The sequence below is a fragment of the Manis pentadactyla genome, chromosome 8, assembly GCF_030020395.1.
Source record: "Manis pentadactyla isolate mManPen7 chromosome 8, mManPen7.hap1, whole genome shotgun sequence".
Classification (NCBI taxonomy): Eukaryota; Metazoa; Chordata; class Mammalia; order Pholidota; family Manidae; genus Manis; species Manis pentadactyla.
The window spans coordinates 110122248-110142409 of NC_080026.1; the positions used below are offsets into that span (position 1 = coordinate 110122248).

The 20162-nt window shown below is 39.1% G+C and overlaps 1 long non-coding RNA gene across 3 annotated transcripts in view; it reads left to right on the plus strand.

Moving 5' to 3' along the window:
- Positions 1 to 61: 61 nt before the first annotated feature.
- Positions 62 to 20162, plus strand: part of LOC118912923 (uncharacterized) — a 74067-nt gene continuing 53966 nt past the window's right edge. For all 3 annotated transcript variants that reach the window (XR_008998984.1, XR_005024994.2, XR_005024995.2), the window contains exons 1-2: positions 62 to 352; positions 3872 to 3980. This is a non-coding gene — a long non-coding RNA (uncharacterized LOC118912923). The remainder of the gene's footprint in view (positions 353 to 3871; positions 3981 to 20162) is intronic.

A 20162-nucleotide genomic window follows, 5' to 3' on the forward strand; every position in this document is an offset into this window, starting at 1 on the left:
ATGGCTGCGTCCGGAGCTTGGCAACGCTGTTAACCAATCGCGAGATTCTGACGCAAAAAGGACAGGAGGAATGCTGTTAGCCAATCCAAGAAGAGAATCTTATCGAAGGCCGGTAATGATGCAACCAATGTAAGGTAGGCCAGCTGAGGTAGGGGCGGGGGTTAGGGTTGATTGGCAAAGCGGGCTCCTATTGCTGAGGTCGTTATTCCTTGGGTCTCCCGGGGCTGAGGGGAGGAGCCGGGCGGTGGGTGTGCCCCGTAGGCGGCCTCCTCGACCTTTGAGAGCCACGAAAGGAGGGGGAGGTGGCCGGTGGGAGTTTCGTAGCAGCAGCCTTCCGGTACCCGCGGAGCAGGTATTCTAGCTGCTAGGCCCGCAGTGCACACGTTTCTGACCCTGCCTGGTCCGGCGCGGGCTGGCAGCCAAGTCCCGGCGTCCGCGCCGGGGACGCGAGTCCTCACCCAGGATGTGCAGCTCCGGAGCTCGCGCAGGCGACCTTGACCCTCTCTCTCTGCCAGCAGTTTCCCGCTAAGGGAAATGTGGGCCGCCCAACTCGGTCTCAGACAGGGGACGTCCCACTCACAGTGACGGAGCTAATCAGGAATTCCTTTCTGCCACTCTAAACAACTTGAGATTTTTGCTCCCCTTTCCTTGCAGAGAGGGCCTGATCCTCAAGGGAGCTGGTTCTGCCCCTTACTAATTTGAGTAGGTTTAGGCAAGTTACTATCTCTGTTGCTGCTCTGTAAAGTGGAGATAGGACTATTTTCCTCGGGGTTGTGGGAGTTATGTGAGGTAATATATATAAAGTGTCTAGATGCATATATTAAGCGTTCCCTAAATGTCAGCTTTGTTATTGCACATCTACCACACCCATTGTAGATGGTAAGGTGCTTGTTGGCCAGAGAACTCACCCTGTATAAGCCCCCTCAGTCTCTCGCCCTTAGTAAGTATTCAATAATGGTGAAAGGAAGAGTCAATTCTCTTGGTGTTTTAGGAGAAAACAGTGCTGCACCCTCTATTCATCGGATAATATGACAAATCTTAAAACGAGTTTCCATTCAAAGTAATAAACACAGGCCAAAAGAACTCTGTGCAACACCTACCAACCTTTGTATCACCAGTTTCTTTTCAGAAATTTTGCCTGGTTTTAAAGGTAACTGTGCAGTGTTTCATTAAGCACATGTTCTTCCAAGATTGCAAGTTCAACATGAAGGTGAACTTTCAGTGCTTCCAAAAGCAGAGGCAGAAGGCAACTGCTGAGAGGGTTGTTCTACGGTGCAGCCTTCCCAGAATTTCACTGAAAATTATGATGTTCACAGGGTTGACTGACAATATCATGGCCGCTCGATACATCATTCCATGGGGGAGAAACAACCCTAAGGTTACCTAAACACTGTGAACTTAGCTAAGTCCAAATAGTTGTTGACAACCTAAGCAGCTCCATAGCCAAGTCAGTCCTGAAAAGGGCAAAGGAAGTGCCATGTGCAGTTTTTCATTGTGTCTCCGTAATACCTGCTAGGAACTTTAGAAAGGGCTAAATAGTAACTGGGTGTGTGGGGGGCAAGGAGTAGGACTATATATTATGTGGGATCCAAGTCTCAAACGTTTTCCTTGGGACTATGAGGTTATTGGAGATTAAGTTCACTACCCTTCTGTCTTGAGCCCTGCAGGCTGCCCCTCTAAATAAAATGCCAATCTTGAAATAAACAAAATGCTTCCCAGGCCATCGCTAATTTTAACACTTTGACTTGGAATTAATGCAACACTGCCTTCCTGCTGAATGGATAAACCAAGCAAAAGACTTTTAAGAGGCAAACACTGCCCAGACAAGTAGGCAGCCAGGAACAGAGAGTGTCCAGGGAGAGGGCAATAAAGGTCAAAAGAAAGGATTGGCATTCTCCCTACCTCCTGACTTTGCTATGACTGTCTGTTCAAGCTTCCTCCCTGCCATCTCCCTTCTGCCTTTTTTGTTTGTTTGTTTTCTTCTCTTTAAAAGAATTGGAAGGGAGGAACTGAAACTCACACAACAGCAGCTTTATCTGGAATGAACTCCTTTAGAATATACTGTTTTGGAAATCTGAAGCTTTCAGGGTTGGGCTGCACTTACCCATAGTGTAAGAGTCAGGCAAGACCAGGGCAAAAGTAGGAACTGCATGGACCTCTGAGAAAATCCACACCTGCTTATTGTGTTCAGTCTTGGCCCTGATACCCAGAAGGTCTAAATTTAAGAATTAAGTCAAGGGGGAGGAGTTTTTCACACTTTTCACTCAAGCTCAAAGTGCCTTGGGTTTTATTTGAGTGAATGCTGTTATAGGGCAGGGTATTATTTAGAAGCTGAGTTGTGTGCTAAACAACTGTTTTCTTAAAAACCAAAACCCTAAGGGGAGTTTTGTTCAAGAGTCATTGTATGGCTAAATAGTGAGCAATAATTGTAGAGCCCCTAAGGTGCAGTTTTTCACTGTATTGAGTTACTCTTGCTAAGGAAAGCGATCACTTATCACCCTCTCCCCTCAGATTAACTGGCTTGTTTTCTGGGTTTGCCTTGCTGAACCATCTACCCTTGCTTCTCTTCCCTCACTTCTCTCTCTCCTCCCTTATGTATGACTCCTCTCCCCACCCGCACGTGGATTAAACCAAGTGAGGGTCCCTTGCTGCTCCCAATCTCATAGAAGTCATGTCCAGTGAGGCCTGGAGCAGAAAGGATCTAATGTTAGTTCCTGAACTGGGCACCCACATGGAACTTTTATATAGCTGCTGAGACCTTTGTATAAAAGAGAAGTCAACAAAATGACAATTGATATTTTTATCTACAAGTTGAATGTAGTTAAGTTCTAGGGCACCATTTGGAAACTGTTGTGCTATATAGGGTCTTGTACTTAAGCTGTATAGCATAATGGTTAAAAGCAGAGCCTCTGGATCTAGATACCCTTTGTATGCCTCAATTTCCTCATCTGTACATGTGGATAATAGTAGTTCTACCTTCTGGAGTTGCTGTGAAGTTAAACGATTTAACATAAAATGCTTTGAATTGTACCAGACACTTAGTAAGTACTCAGTATGTTAGCTAGCATCAGCATCAGCATCAGCATCAGCATCACGAATGTTGTTTACAAGCACTTGCCTTTGAGATTAGTTCATTCAGTGATGAGCTGCATAACACAATAATGCATAGGCTTGCACTTGTAGTCATATTCTAGTTTTGCCTCTCACTAGTTTTGAAATTTTGAGTAAATTAATGTGTCTAGTTTTAATATTCTATCTGTAAAGTGGGATCAAAAGATTTTTGCTTAGTGTCGATACATGCACACCTTTAACACAGTTGTAATAATTATTGTCATAAAGATTACACTTTAGTCTCTGAGTAGCTGTAGAGTAATGGGTAGGCTAACTCTTTTTGAAGTCTGTCCTGGCCTCTTGCAGAACAAAATATACTCTGAAATTTTTTTTTAATGGAAAAGAAAACATAGAACACAATTTAAAAAATATTTAGTTTTCCAATAAAGCTTTTTAGAGATCTGTAAGATCTCAAAGCAGCTTTCTTGTGAATGGATTAATCTATTTTTTTATTGTATTATGGTATAGTTGATATACAATATACAGTATTATATATTAGTTTCAGGTATACAACCTACTGATTTGAAAATTGTATACATTACAAAATGCTCACCATGGTAAGTGTAGTTACCATCTGTCAGCATACAAAGTTATTACAACATTATTGACTATATTCCCTATGCTGTAAAAGCAATTGAAAGGTAACAAGTCAACATATCTAAAACTAACTAAAATGTTAATTATATTAATGAGAACCCTTTGTATTTCTATATTGTATTTCTATATTTTAGAAACACTATTCCACTCTCAACTTTCCCAGGTGACTGTCATCTGCTGTCAGAGAAACACAAAGAAAGTGGATCACATTAGCAAAAACCAAATGAAGACGCTCCAAATGACAAAAGAACTGGAAGGCTACAGACCTTAAGGTCAGAATAAATTTCTTCTCCTTGCCCTGTTTCTTCTAAATGCATCACAGTTACAGCCTCTAGCTTCTAAAGCAATGTCTTATGCTTTTCCCCCTCAAATTGTGATGTTCTTTTTTGTTGGGTCACGTCCAAAAGTCCTGTGCTTTGGTACAAGATGAAGGCAGAGGAAGATATAATGAAGGAAATAAATTCTTTTGTTCTCCAAGAACACATTTCTTTTAAATACTTGGAGGGATAGTCTAAAACACAGTAATGAATTATTGTACTCTACTTCGCAGGGCCGAGACGATGTTGAGTGTATTGCGAACATTTCAGCATCCAGCAGTAGAGGGCAGCACCGCCCTGCTTTTGCAAAATGAGTGCCTGTAAGAAAATCAAAGCAAAGCTCTTGACTACTGTGTCTGTGTTTACTTTTACCTAATACTTTAAAAAATTTGAGTATTTTTCTTATTGTTTAGGTAATCACGTAGAAAGAACGTCAGCGCCTGTACTGCCTTGAAGTAATTGGTGAAAAATGCAGAAGGTTGTAGGTCCTCTGCCCAGGATATGTGTTCTGTCGAGCAAAGATAAACAGTAGCTTGACCCTGGACAATCAGATAGGGTTGTTGTATGAACAGACCTCCTGTACTTTCTGGGTAGAAGTCAATCTACTGAACTAGCAGGATGTGGTTTAAAAAATGTGTATAACTCATAAGCTCTTAGCCCTGATAACTGCTTGAAATTCTAATTCACTGACTTTATGCCGCTGTGTTAGTTTTCCTGTCACACCTGGGTCAGATCAGACTTATCTCAACTATACTGCATGTATTAAGACTTTAAAGAATGATGTTAGACATGATGAGTAAGGAATGTCTTTCATGAGACTGCAGTTGGCTAAAGGACTGTGTGTGTATATTAGTGAAACTGAAGACTTCCATGCCAATCCTCCTTCTACTGCGTATGATTTGAGTTTCTCTATCCAGTAAGGAACAAGAAAAAATTATGTTATTTTGTACTGGAAGTTACTTTATGCTCTTTGGCAGAATGACAGAGGAGAGAGAAGAATCCTAATTTTAGCAAATACATAGGCACAGTATCCCTAGCATACTTAGATACTGCTCTAATGCTTTAAACTTTTTTGGTAGCAAATCTTCAGTGCCAATTTAAATAAATCCTACCAGACCTAAGAGCTGGCAGACGCTGAGTCCAGTTCCCAGCTCTGCTATGTGAACTTGGGAAAATTACAACCTCTGAACCTTTGTTTCCTCATCTGTTAAATGGAGATAATGCCTCCGAGATCTAATAAAAGGATCAACTTAGAAAACATGTATTAAAGTGTTTTGAAAGCCATTTAAGTACCTAACAAATATTTCCATCCCAAGGAGATTCCTGCATTTTCTAAACTTTGGGACTTTACATCTCTTCTCATCATTTGGTATCATTATATGGCCTGAGATTGTTCATTTTCATATGTACTTAAGTTTTTCCTCCAATTTGATTGCTTGTTAGTTCCTTGAGAGCTGAAACATCAATTATACTTTCTGTTATCTTCCAAAACAAGAAGATATTTGGTACAAAATAGATACTCAAATATATGTTGGTTGGTTAAAAACACAAACTACAATGAAGACTCAAATTAACTCTTTTTATTTAACTGTGGTGAAAAATACATAACATAAAATTTACCATCTTAACTATTCTAAAGTATATAGCATAATCATGTTTACTATGTGCACATTGTTGTGCAACAGATCTCTAAAACTTTTTCATCCAGAATTAATTCTTAATACTATCTTCTACATCACATAGTTTCCAAAGTGCTTCTTTACTGATTGGGCAAAAACAGGAAAAAATGTATAGGACTTTCACTCCATAGCTAGGAATGTATGGAACAAGGTAACCAAAAGACTTCTGTTATGTTTTAAATTCTTACTCCCTTTATAGAGGTTCTACCCTAGTCTCTCTCTAACCTGTAGATCAGCAATTTTCTATAAACCTTGGAATATATGCCAGAAGTAGGAGATGCCTCTATAAAGAGCTTTCACAAGTAATTTATATCTAGCATATAATTAAGCACTTAGATGAAGAAAACTATCAGGTTAAAGTATAAACTCACTTGCCATTATTTGATTTGCAGAACATCTGACTTTTTTTAATTACTGAAAATAACAGTATTATTTTCAATCATTATTGCTACCCCAGTAGCGTTTTTATTTCGCTGGTATGTAAAAGGACCAGAGTATAGAGGGACACTGTCCCAGAGAAAGACCCTGATTAAACTATAGGTATCTGGAACTTCTCTTAGAATACCAAGGCAGTATTTGACTCTCAATATGTGCTTTTAGAAACAATACACCTTTTCAAGCACAAAACTTCATCTTATGTCATGACTGTCGATTATCGTGTCAAATTCATTGACAATAAAAATTTGGTTTTCTCCTTTGCATCAAGCAAAAATAAACAGAAATAAACTCTAGATGGATTTAGATTTAAACATTTTAAGCTATAAACAAAATAGGGGAAATAAAAGAAGTTTTTGAAACAGTATGAGTGTGGGATAGACTTTCCCAATCATTGACACAATCTCAGAAGCCATAAAGAAAAAAATTGATTTTGTATGGTGATAAATACCATAAGTAAAGTTTGATGACTTGGAAAAAATACTTGGAGCATGCTTATCAGTCACGTCTATCATATAATCAGAACTTCATTGTACTGATAGGAACATAAACTAAGGATATAAAGAAATAAACAAGGAAAAAATAAATACAAATGGAGAATATACCAAAAGTCATCCTCATTATTAAATTGAAACCTCACCAATTTATCCAGTTTTGCCCATCAGACTGACAATAATTTTAAATATTGAAAAAACAGGGTTAAAACTGCAGTGAAAAAGGCACTTGCATGTACAATGGTGAGAGTATCAGTCATTAAGACCTTCTTTTAGAGTACATTTTGACAATATCAGTCAAAATTAAAAGGTACATGCAATTTTACCAAGCAATTTCCCCTCTAGGAATCCATCCTAAAGACATTCATACAAGTCTGAAAAGATAGATAGGTATAGAGGTACACTGTTATGCATCATAGCATTGCTTTCATAGTATGTGATGACAAATGTTGGAATTTTATAACCTAAAAACTCAAGTTTTTATTGAAGAAATAAGATTTGGAAGAGATTTCACAAGAACACAGAATTAAGAAAGTCTCTAGAAATGGTAAGTGGAACAGAGAAAAAAAATAGTTCTCCAAAGCATTATAGATGTCAGTAATTAAAAACTTCAGGAGTTATGAGAAACTGTTTTTTCAAAAAGCATAAGGTGGTATGCTATCATTTGGAGCTGATCTGAAAATGAAGGGAGATATTGAAAGTAACTTTTAATAAAGTAGTGATTTTTTAAAATATGCATTTCAAGATGCTGTATCCCAAGACCTAAAACAATTCCTGACATCTAGTAGGCAATACATATTAGCTGAAGGAATGAATGAGGATGATACCTCCATCAGGGTTGTAATAAGAATTGATGCAAAACTGCATAAGGATGAGTGATTGATACATAGCAAGTGTTTGGTAGATACTAGTTCACTACTTTCCTAGGGGCCTGTTGGTACTTGGTACCTGCCTAGCACATGTCAGAACTTTGAGAAAACCATGTACATAGTGCTTATTATATGCCATGTACTGTTCTAAGTGCTTTACAAACACTAACTCAGTCAGATTACAACATTTAAAGTAGGGGGTCTTATTATCCCATTTGACAGATGAGGTCATTGAGGCAAAAAGCAGTTGAGCAACTTGCCCAAGATGACACAGCTAGCCAACAATGGCAATATGAACGCGGACAGTCTGCCCCTACTCCGCTGTGCCATTTTGCCTCTCATATGATAAAAATGTATTGAATGAAAGAATGAATGTTATTTTGAAAGAATAAATGAATTGTGATTTTATTCCAGAGAGCTCAGAATATTTTATATCAAATCATCCCTGAAAATCAATTCACAACGTCCCTTTGAGGTAGAGCATATTTTTAAGATGTTTTTAATGTATTGCTCACTGTGTTTAAAAAGATCATAGCAGATTCTTATTCCTGTTATGAAGTCACTGTATTTGCTTTCTGACATCAGATTAATTGCCATACAACCATTCTAAGTTCTGAGCAGAGAAACATCCTGCTCGAGAAAGAGGCATAAAGGCTTACAGAGAAGAATTACATAACAATGTCAAAATTATTTAAAGGGTTAAAGTGTTATGTGTGAGTTTTACTCCCACATGGCTAAAGCAATGGCTCTCCAAATTTACCAACCAGTAATTTTTCTTCTGTAGCTAAGCTTTGTAGACTTCTTAAGAGCTTTTTTTGTTGTTTTGGTTTTAGTTTTAGTTTTAGTTTAACCTTAGTTTAACTTCATCTCATAACATAATAACAGTGTTTCTTTTTCTTCATGATTTATTTGTACATTTATTCATTCAATTAATCTGCATGTACTATGTGCCAGGCCTTGCAATAGGTGTTAAGGATAACATGGAAAACAAAAAGACAAAGTTCTTGTCCTCATGGATTCTCTAATCTAATGGGAAAGACAGATAATAAAAGCATTGCATAAATGAAATTACTAAAATTACAGTCATGGTAAGCACTGTGTATCTTCCTGGAAAAGGCACATGAAACCAGGTAATAGGGGGATTTCATCTAGTTGAGGCCAGTTCTTTCCCACTCAGAATGTTCCTTCCATCATGGATAGCATTTTACTTCTAATTTCTACCCCAGCAACCCCTCCCATACCCTATAGTTGGCACATATTAATCTAAAATTTCTGAACTCCATTTTGCCAGGCAGGGTTTTCAAGAGAAAATGGCCCATTAAAAATAATACTTTTAATTTATGATTCCATTATTGCTTTTATCTTTTGTTCCAAAGATAAAAACACAAGATCATTTTTAAAATCTAATTTCCATTTGTAAGATACAAATTTTTTATCTTTGTGATTCAGCTGAGAAATGTGAAACAAGTAAGAAATTTACTTTAAGGGCAGCATCAAGTTTTATTATTAGTGAAAGTAATAAGTATCAACCCTAAAAACTCCACCAAAAAACTATGAGAACTAATAACTGAATTAAGCAAAGTTGCAGGTTATAAAATTAATACACATAAATCTGTTGCATTCCTATACACTGACAATGAACTAGGAGAAAGAGAAATCAGGAAAACAACTCCATTTATAATTGCATCAAAAGAATACCTAGGAGTAAACCTAACCAAGGGGTAAACCCAACCATAGGTTTTCAGACCTGTACTTTGAAAACTATAAGACTCATGAGAGAAATTAAAGAAGACATCAATAAATGGAAATCTATCCCATGATCATGGATAGGAAGACTCAATATTGTCAAAGTGGCCATCCTCCCAAAAGCAATTTACAGATTCAATACAATCCCTATCAAAATACCAACAGCATTTTTCAATGAACTAGAACAAATAGTTCTAAAATTCATATGGAACCACAAAAGAGCCCTAATAGCCAAAGCAATCCTGAGAAATCCTGAGAAGGAAGAACAAAGCTGGGGGTATTATGCTCCCTAACTTCAAGCTCCACTACAAGCTACAGTAATCAAAACAGTTTGATATTGGCACAAGAACAGACCCATAAATCAATGAAACAGAATAGAGAGCCAAGATATAAACCCACTCACCTATGGTCAATTAATATATGATAAAGGTGCCATGAATATACAATGGGAAAAAGACAGCCTCTTCAACAACTGGTGTTGGCAAAACTGGACAGCTACATGTTAGAGAATGAAACTGGATTATTGTGTAACTCTATTCACAAAAGTAAACTCGAAACAGATCAAAGACTTGAATGTAAGTCATGAAACCATAAAACTCTTAGAAACAACATAGGCAAAAATCTCTTGAACATAAGAGCAATTTTTTCCTGGACACATCCCCATGGGCAAGGGAAACAAAATTGAAAATGAACAAGGGACTACATAAAACTAAAAATCTTCTGTACAGCAAAGGACACCATCAGCAGATCATAAAGGCATCCTACAGTATAGGAGAATATATTCATAAACAACTCATCTTGTAAGGGGTTAATATCCAAAATATATTAAGAATTCATATGCGTCAGCACCCAAAAAACAAACTGATTATAAATGGGTGGAGGACTTGAACAGACATTTCTCCAAGGATGAAATACAAATGGCCAACAGACATATGAAAAGATGCTCCACATTGCAAATTAAAACCACAATGAGATATCACCTCACACCAGTTAGAATGCCCACTATACAAAAAAACAAGAAATAACAAATGTTGGCAAGGATGCAGAGAAATGGGAACACTCCTACACTATTGGTGGGAATGTAAATTGGTGCAACCACTATAGAAAGCAGTATGAGGTTCCTCAAAAAACTAAAAATAGAAATGCCATTAAATCCAGTAATTCCACTTCTAGAATTTACCTGAATAAAATCCCTGATTCGAAAAGATAGATGCACCCTTATGTTTATTGCCACACCATTTGCAATAACCAAGATATGGAAGCAACCTAAGTGTCCATCAATAGGTGAACTGATAAAGAAGTTGTGATACATATACACAATGGAATATTATTCAGCCATAAGAGAAAAGAATCCTCCCATTTGCAACAACATAGATGGATCTAAAGGGTATTATGCTCAGTGAAATAAGCCAGGCAGAGAAAGACAAATACCATATGATTTCACTTATTTGTGAAATATAAAAACAAAGCAAAACAGAAGGAACAAAACAGCAGAAGACTCACAGACACTAAGTGATTAGTGGTTATGAAGGGGCAGAAGTTGGCAGGGAAGAGGAAGGGGATAAAAGGGACCTATCATTCACAATCACAAATAATTTGTGATTGTGGGAACAGTAGTACAGCATGGAGAATACAGTTAGTGATTCTGTAACATCTTTTTATGTTGGTAGATAGTAGCTGCACTAGAGGGGGTGAGGATTTAATAATATGGGTAACTGTTGAACCACTGTGTTGTACATTTGAAGCCAATATAAGATTAGTATAGAGGGACACTGTCTCAGAGAAAGACCCTGATTAAACTATAGGTATCTGGAACTTCTCTTAGAATACCAAGGCAGTATTTGACTCTCAATATGTGCTTTGATAAACTGTATATCAGTGATAAAAACTGTAACATATATCAAGAGAAGAGAGAATCAGCAACATTTATTTATGTGTTTACTATTGTTATCCTACATAGGACAATAATGTCTAATGGGTAAGAGGAAAGTTGATGGGCACTACCCAAAGAGAGCAGCCCTGTCATAGATGGCGAGTGGGTATCACCAAGAGACTTGCAGCCTCTCCTTTTTGTATGATGGGCATGGGAGTCAGCACTAACTGCAAAGTCTTACCTGGAAGACTACTGAACCAAGAGAGTAAGTGATGGGCAGAGACAAGTCAAGTTCAGAGTTGGGACCTCTGGTTCCCCAGGGAAGGATGAAAGGCAGTGGGATGAGCACTAAAGGCCCCGTGGGTTCCCATCAGGATCCCCAAAAAGGGAAGGTTATAGTCAGAGACAAGAAGCAGTATTAGACAAACCCCAGGATTACAAGATAATGTGAGAGTTAATAGGCTTGGAATGCTTTTAGTGCCCTATTCAGGATGTGCCCCTTGTTTAGGGTATGGATTCCAGCATGAAGGGTATCCTCATTCAGCGGATATAGAGGAAGGGCTTCTTTGCCTTCCTTTCTTCCCCACCCTGTATTCCCTTCTCCTTTCACTCCTTTCTTAGTTATACCAAGTGTTCATTTTGATGACACCCAGTTTCTTCTATTAGATTGGTTCTCCATTGTATTTAGCTCACTACCTTTTATCTTACTAATCAGTGCTTACTAATTAATCAGTGTGGTCCTCAGAGCACCAGCAGAGTTACCTAGGTGCTTGTTAGAAATGCAGAATCTCAGGCCCTACCCCATGCTACTACATCAGAATCTGCATTTTAAGAAGACTCCCAGGTTTTTCCTAAGCACATTAAAGTTGAAAAGCATAATCCCCATCAACTTCTGGGACTGTAAAATGGACAAGGTCATTCCTGGACCACCTTGCTTTGAATTGAAGATGCTATGAGATTTAAGAAGAAAAAAAAATGCTATACAAATATTAAACATCAAATCTATTTATTTATCAAAATTTATCAAATTTTCACCTGGACAACTTGATTTACTCAAGCTGTTGTCAGAGTAAACAATTAAACATTAATGATTCTTAATCCTTTCTGCACATTAGAATTTTAGGATTTTTTTTTTCTGAAAATCCAAAGCCTGAGCCCTAATCCTAAAGGTTGTGATTCAATGGGGCTGGGTTGCAGCTTTAGCATACCTAATTTTTTTAAGTTCCTCAGGTGAATCTAATATACTGCTGGGATTAAGAACCATTGGTAGAGATGAATCAAGAGATGAGCAGAGTTAGACATATGGTGCAATAAGCAAATGTACAAATGGAAACGAAACTACAAAAAAATGGCTTGAGCTCTGCCACTGATCCTGCAGTTTTGCTTCCAGGAACCCATCCTACAAGAATGTGTATGCAAAGATGCCTGTGCATAGAGGCTCATTGCAGCATTGTTTGTAATAGCAAACATGTTGGAAACGATTTTAATGTCCACCAATTAGTGAGTGATTACGTAAGTAGGGCACATCCATATAATGCAATACTGTGCCATGTTGAATGAGGAAGACGTATATCTATGCCAGAAAATATCTCCAAGATATATACTATTAAGTTTTAAAAAGTTACATAACCATATGTGATATATGATCTCATTTGTGTGAAAAGATAAGTGTGCATATATACATAGATGTGTATATAAATGTTTAGAAAGATCATTGAAGGATATTCACCACATTGTTGATAGTGGTTACCTCTGGAAATAGGAATGGGAGCATAAGGGACTTTTTGCTGTATAAACTTCTAAATATTTTACAAGAAGAATGTATCCATGCACTACTTGTGTAAGTATTCAGAACACATTCCAGGGCTGTTGACTGTCATACCATCTGTAATCCTGGATAACAGACTATTTCAACTAATAACTATTTTAATATTATAATCTTGAATGCATAATTTTATAATAAATAGCATAGTAGCTGACAAAAATAAAACATATCTATAATACATACATAAATAAAAAATGCTAGGGCACCCAGAGTGTTTGTTATTCAACCTGTCACGTCTCAACTCTGGGATTACTGAATTGTTTGGCTCTGACTTTTCTATATGCCCTCCCCCCCAGTGTTATACTTGGCACTGACAAACATCTCTCTGGTTCCTCAGATTACTCACCCATATGAACAGATCCCACTTCTAGAAAGAGCTCTACATTAATACTTTGTAAATTCTCCCTCAAACCAGCCCTAAAAGTCACTGGGGACCAAAGGCCACCTATGACTCAGCCTAGCTGAGAGTCAGGTCACCTACATTTTAGGCAATTGAGAAAAGCACACCGATTAAGCTGTAGTATGAGGGATGTGCTTCCTGTCTAGGGAAAAATTCCCCAAGTTGGCTGTGCTAGCTCTTCCTCTTTGAAATGGTGATTAAGCACTGGAAGTGTATAATGAGAGAAATTACTTAGGACTCTGTGCCTCTCAGCCCCAGGCCACTTCTATTTTTCTGAGAGAAACTCAAGGATTTTACCTTAATAGCACTGGAACAAAGTCAGGGCTAAGGCAGGCGAGGAAAGAGCAAGGCTTCCAGCCATGGTGGGGCCCTGCTGACAGCTCATTAGCAACTGTCCCTCTCCTGCTCCGCCTTTCATTTCTTCAAGTTACAAAGCCTGACAGACTTTGATGGGAAAACCAAGGCGGTAACATCCCCTGTGACAATCAAGTCCCTGCTCATCTCTCTCTGTTTGACAGATAAGGAGAGTAGGTGTCACCTACAAAACACTTCCCTCACCTGAGCCGAGCGTGCCGGGACAGCCCTGTCGCCCTCTCAGGACCCTACAGGAAGAATCCAGACTAGGACTCCCTACCGCAATTGAGATTTCCCTCAAAAGGAAATCATTTTAACCAGACAGTCCTGTGAACCAAATGCCCACGCTAGTCCTCAGGAAAGTGTTTAACACCTAATAACTCAGAGACAGTTACGCTTGAATTCAAAAAAGTCCCTTCCAGGCTACACCCTCCACCTGGTCTCACACCCTCCTCCATCTAAGACTTGAGCAGTCCATCTGAGGTTCCAGGCAGAAAGTCAAGGCCTCCAGCACTCTCCAAATTACCAGGAGAGGGGGTGTGACAAAACAAAACCAAAACATCTCTCCCCTCCAAACTGCAGAGGCTGGGATACACTGCTATTTCAACATCTCTTCAAATCAACCTTTTGCCAGTGGTTCTTCAACTTTAACATGCCTCAGAAAACTTTGTGATGCTCATTTAAAATGCAGATCCTGATACAATAGGTCTGGAGTAGAACTAAGAGATCTACATTTTAACAAACTCTAGGTGATTTGGATGCAGATGATCCTGGGGCCTCACTTTGAGAAACGCTGCTGCTACCTGCTGCTGCGTAGAGCACCGCCAGCAAGGGCTCCTAATGGTGCTTCTTGGCAGGAGCCCCTCCCCCCTGGGGCCAACAGGCCCAGAGCCGGGTTCTCAGCAGCTGTTCCTACTGGGGGTGGAGTCAGGTGTCTCTAGGATTCTCCTGGAGTAACAATAGTCCCCATAGGCCACTCCCAAAGACCAGTCTGTCAGAGCCGCTTGTGGAAGGCAACTCCCAGCAAAGCCCTGCTGAGCCCCATGCAGCCACATGGTAGTGGCTGATTTTAACCAATAGCTCTTTATTAGGTCACAGGTTCTCAAACCTTAGATCCATCAGAATCACCAGGTGAGCTTGGTTAAAGTCCACGGACTGAGCTTCATCCCCAAACCACCTCTCTCATAGAGGCAGTCTGTAAGTATTCAACAAGCTACCAGATGATGCAATACACACCAGAGTGTGAGAACTACCATGTAGAACAAAAGCAACAATCACAGAAGTAATATTTTTATTAAAGTCCAGCCGCTGTATTGCAAAATCTGAAATCTAAAACATTAGCTCTGAACACAATGGACTCTCCTTCCTTGGCCTCTTACTGTCCCTAACAATTTTCTGTCCAGGTATTCAAATGCTTTCCTAGAGGGAATGGCTCCTAGACAACCTGACTTACCAAGTACATGTGCTGTGGCTTAAGAAAATCTATGCTCAAATATCTAAACTTGTAAAACTAATCAGAGATTATTTTTATCATTATACTGATAATCATAATTTTTAAATAATAAATAAATAATATGCATTAGTTTTTAGCATGTGCCAGGTACTATTCTAGCACTTTTTGTGTGTTAAAACAGCTGATATTTGAGCACTTGGTTTTTGCCGAAAAAGATTTCATTCAGTCCTTCATTTCACCTAAGTATTTTAGACGGCGTAACAGATGAAAAACTGAGGCACAAACAGGTTAATCTACTTGCCAAAGGTTGCACAGCTGTTGAACAGTAGAACTAAAATGGACCCGAGAGACCAACTCTTAACCATTCTATCACCTCACTCATATTAATAATAATAGTGCTTTACCCAAAAATATCTACTTATTAAAATAGATAATAAAAATTTTAATTATATTAAAATTAAAATACCTATTATGATGATTAAGTGCCAGTATTGGGGGTTATGTTCAAAGTATACAGTGACAAACAAGACAAATATGGTCCTTGTTTCATGGGGTTCATGATCTACTGAGTCAAGTCATGTAGTGCAGTGTGAGGAGTGCAGTACCAGGAAATCACTAGGGTAGGTGCTGAGACACGTAACCTAGACCAGGAGGATCAAGAAAGTTTTCTCAGAAAAAGTGAGGGGCAAGTGGAGATCTAAAGGATGAACATGAATTGTCCAAGAGAAAAGGAGAAAGGAGGCTCAAGGCTGAGGAGGTAGTAGTTGTAGAGGTCCAGAGTCAAGAAAGTACATAACATGGTTAATCAAAGAAATGAAAGGTGCTTTGCTATGATTGGAGCAGAAAGGGAAGGGGGCAGTGTGAGTGGTGAGACTGGACAGTCTAGAATTAGATTTTGAAGGACCATGTGCAGCATGTTAAAGGGTGTCAGCGTGTAGAAAAAGGGGATCCACTAAAAAGTGTTAGAGCGTGCAGCTGAAGAGAGATTTGACCTAATCCATTGACTTGTAAATCATGGGCAAGCTGGTTAACAGAAGCCATGGGAAGATATTACCCAGGAAAGGGTGAAGAGAGACTCAGACGGCAGCCTAGGGAGCACCAGCATTTCAGGGCTGGAAAGAGAAGGTAGAGCCCCCAAAAGACTCAGAAGGGGGAGAGGAAAACAGTGAGAGGTGACATAATTTACCTAAGATCAGAAAGCTAGTAAGCAGCCAACTTAGAATTTAAAATATCCCTATCATTCCAAAGCTAAGTTCTTGACCTCAACATCCCTTAAATATTATTTTCCTTTACTGCCTAAAATTATGGTTGATGTAAAAGTTTAATTTGTATATATTTTCTCAGGAGTTCATTTACACAACAAAAAAATTTGTCAAGGAATTTGTTCAGTGCATCCTTAAGTTGTACTGAGGAAGCAAATTTGTGAAACATGCTCTAGCTAGAGCCCCCTCATCACTCTCCTGTGTGCCCTGCCATATCTTTGGTTTGCATATGCTTTCGTTCTACCTAAGAATGTGTAGGGCATAGCCATGTCCAGTCTTCTGGCAACTGCTTAGAATTTCTCTTCAGAAGTTCTCCCATGTGGCACAAGGGTACCTATATGAATCCAGGTAGCACCCTGGATTTGTATCCATAATTCTCCAAGAAGCAAACCAAACATTAGTAATGATTTTGTTCCCTACAACATGTGTGTCTTCTCCAAAAGACAGATCAATGAAAAATCTGGCTGCTTTTGTTAACTGTTTATTATTTTATTAAAGCAATAAATGCTCATCCTATATATATATATATATGTATATGTACATGTACATATACATATATATATGTGTGTGTGTTATATATATAGCATACAATTAAGTGCAGGATATGCAACACTTCAGAAATCCTAAGTTAGAAATAAATTATTAAATTCTCTTTCGTATTCTTCCCCACTCTACTACCTATATCCCCATCCCAGAAATAGTTGTTAACAATTTGATATATATACCTTTACATGCATTTTTCTACACATATATCAATATAGTTTTTAAATGAAAAGGACTGTATTATCCATTTTGTTCCATGACTTGCTTCTTAGACAATGTAGTGGCCATCTGTTTATGTCAGTGTATAAAGCTTGACCTACTTTATTCTTTTCTCATGCCAGTCCACTGTATGAAGGTACTATTATTTAACATGTCCTTTATTGATGGCTATTTATATTGTTTCTGGGATGTTTTTTCTGGCCCACTTTTTCCCAGAGTGTGAGGGGCCCAAAAGAATGTTGTTTGGACTCAATTTTGGACTGAGCATTTTCCGAATTTGCCACTGTTTGTCCTTAGCTTTCCTCCCTTTTTGAGCTTGTTGGATGTTTCCCTCCTACTCTTCCCTCTAATCTTCCTACTGCTCAGTTTAAGGTATGTTTGTTGCTTTAAAGCTCTCCTTACCGAATCTAGGAGTCTTTGGATAAGTTCAGCAAATAAACAAACTTATTATCCTAACTTTACATTCTTTTTCTAGAGGACTTCAGAGTCACTGGAAGAACTCTTGTTATCTGGGAATCAGCTTAAAAACCTCAAATCATGTTTGAACTGTGCTTTTCATTTCCTTTTAAAGAGCACCCTAGGTAGAGATTGAGTATTTTTAAATTGATGGCATATCCTGTAACTTCAAAGAGTTTACTGTTGCCTACAGTCTGTTGGAAGGCAAAATTAGCATTAGGGAAACAATTAGAGAGCATTTGAATGTTAACTACCTGTTACTAGCCCCTAGGCACCCGAAGTTCATGGAAGAGAGCTGTGAGGAGTCCTCTGCCTCCAAGTGGAAGGGGGAACTTGAGCTGGGTTAGGGAGCAGGCGATCTCATTCTCAGAAGCCTAGGCAGAAGGTGGAAGGCTTTTCAAGTACTTGGTAACTTTTCAAACCTTTTTATTACCTGACTTTTTTGCTTTTTGTTTAGGGCCTGCCTACCCCCATGAGAACATAAAGCTTGATGAGGGCAGGGACCATGTTTTGTTCACTACTGAATCTCTAGTTCCTGAAACAGAGCCTGGCACATAGCAGGTGGTCAGTGAATATACGAATGAATGAATGAGTGAATGAGTGAGTGAGTGAATGAATGAGTGAGTGAGTGAATGAATGAACCACAGGGTGTGTGAGGAACAGTGAGAAGACTGACCTATCTGGAAACATGTGTCTCTCCTTGAGGAATGGGGGACTGTCGCACAGACCAGCCAGCAAAGGGGCAGCTAAGTGGGCCTGTGTGATATCAAGACACAGGGGCAAGTGGAAAGCTGACCAGGACATGGGGGAGCCACTGACAATTGCTGAGGTGAATGCTGTTTACATTGCAGCAGGAGACTTGAATCTGAAATTAAATTAAAATACAAACTAAACAAATTTGTTCTGCACAGCCTCCTGGACTCTGTGCTAGGTCAGCCCACATTTATACTTAAAAAAAAAAAGGTTGTGTTCAGTCCTAACCTTCCCCTATTAAGAACACAGTAAAAGGCTAATGTGATAACAATACTTTTATTAATACCTACTATGATTGTATTCACTATTGAAGCAGATAGGTTCATTGCTATCTCAATTGGAACCAGTTGTTGACGAAAAAAATATTCTGTTTGGTTTGGTTTGTTTTTACATAAACTGCTGTTTTGTGTCTGTCCACACTATACTTGTACAATTGATTATTGGAGCCAAATGCAGTGCTTCCCATTCCTGACACATCCTATCTGATTGATTTTAGACCATCTTTCACTTTATAGAATTCATTTTAAACCTTGATTCTATCATCAGTCACAGAAGTTAGTCCTTTTAGCTTGTTATAATCCATATATATGAGCTGCAATCCCCTAGGATTTGGATGCCTAGAAATAATCTGGGGAGTTTTAAGGGACAAGGAGCATTTACCAGGTGGCACTCCATGAACCCTGTATTTAAAAAAGCAATGATATTTGGCCCTAGGACATGAATATGTGGGACAGAACTTGACAGTGGTGTAGGGAAAGGAGTGACTGTTGGAATTTCAGGTTGATGGGGGCCAAGGTCAGAATCTCCAGTGTAAGCAGTCCAGAAAGTTTTTATCTAGGAAGCAGCATTTCAGAAGCAAAGGGGGAAAGTAGCTTGTCAAGTTTTGAGGCAGGCAGGGGTGAAGGGGCATGTTGTTCAGTTTCAAAGCCAAACTGGGAGGGAGAAAATAATGACCAGCCAACATGGACTGTGACCCTCACTCCTTCGCAGACATATGGTAAATTCACTTAGCATCATGGACCACTTGGGATAACCTTCTCAGCTAGCTCTCAGGAATAAATCCCACTTTGGTGTTTAAAGATGTTTCTCTGCCTTTAGCCACTCCAGATTTTTCACTAGAATTCTGCATCACTGAGGCTCCTTTGTACCTCGCCTCTCACTCTGCCTCAGTTGTAAAATCAATTACAATTGGCTTATGTCTCCAGTTATGGGTACGTTTTCCATCTGCTCCAAATGTGCACACCCTTTCACTACACTGTTGTGCACTCCCTCCTCCCCAACCCCATCCTTTCTTCCCATTAACTTTATCTTCTTAAGCAGCTCAGGAGCACAGATGTTTTCACCCTGTCGCTCCAGCACAGGGGTATTTTCCCAGTGTCGCTCTGTGTGTCTGCTCCAGGCACTGTCTCTCTCTGGGGAGGGAGAGAGTAAATGTTTTCATTCCAAACCCTTAGGGTCAGGTCTTGTTTGTCTAAACTGTGTTTGTTGCTGTAATTATCAGATTAGCTGATCTCTGGCAGCAAGCTGGAGGACAGAGGAGGGGGGGACATTAACCCTTTGTACGGTGGTTGCTATGCTTTGTCATAGGACTTAAGTTTGGGTGGAGCTGTCATTTCTCTTCTAACCTGGACGATTTGGCTAGAATTCTTTTTTGCCAGCCCTAACAGGCCTCTATAATAATCTGCTGTGTGTCAAGCCGGCCATCCAGGGGGCTTCCCTGCTGGGATCCAAAAGGCATTTAGCAGAGATGGAGGTTGAAAGGGCATCTCTCCAGGG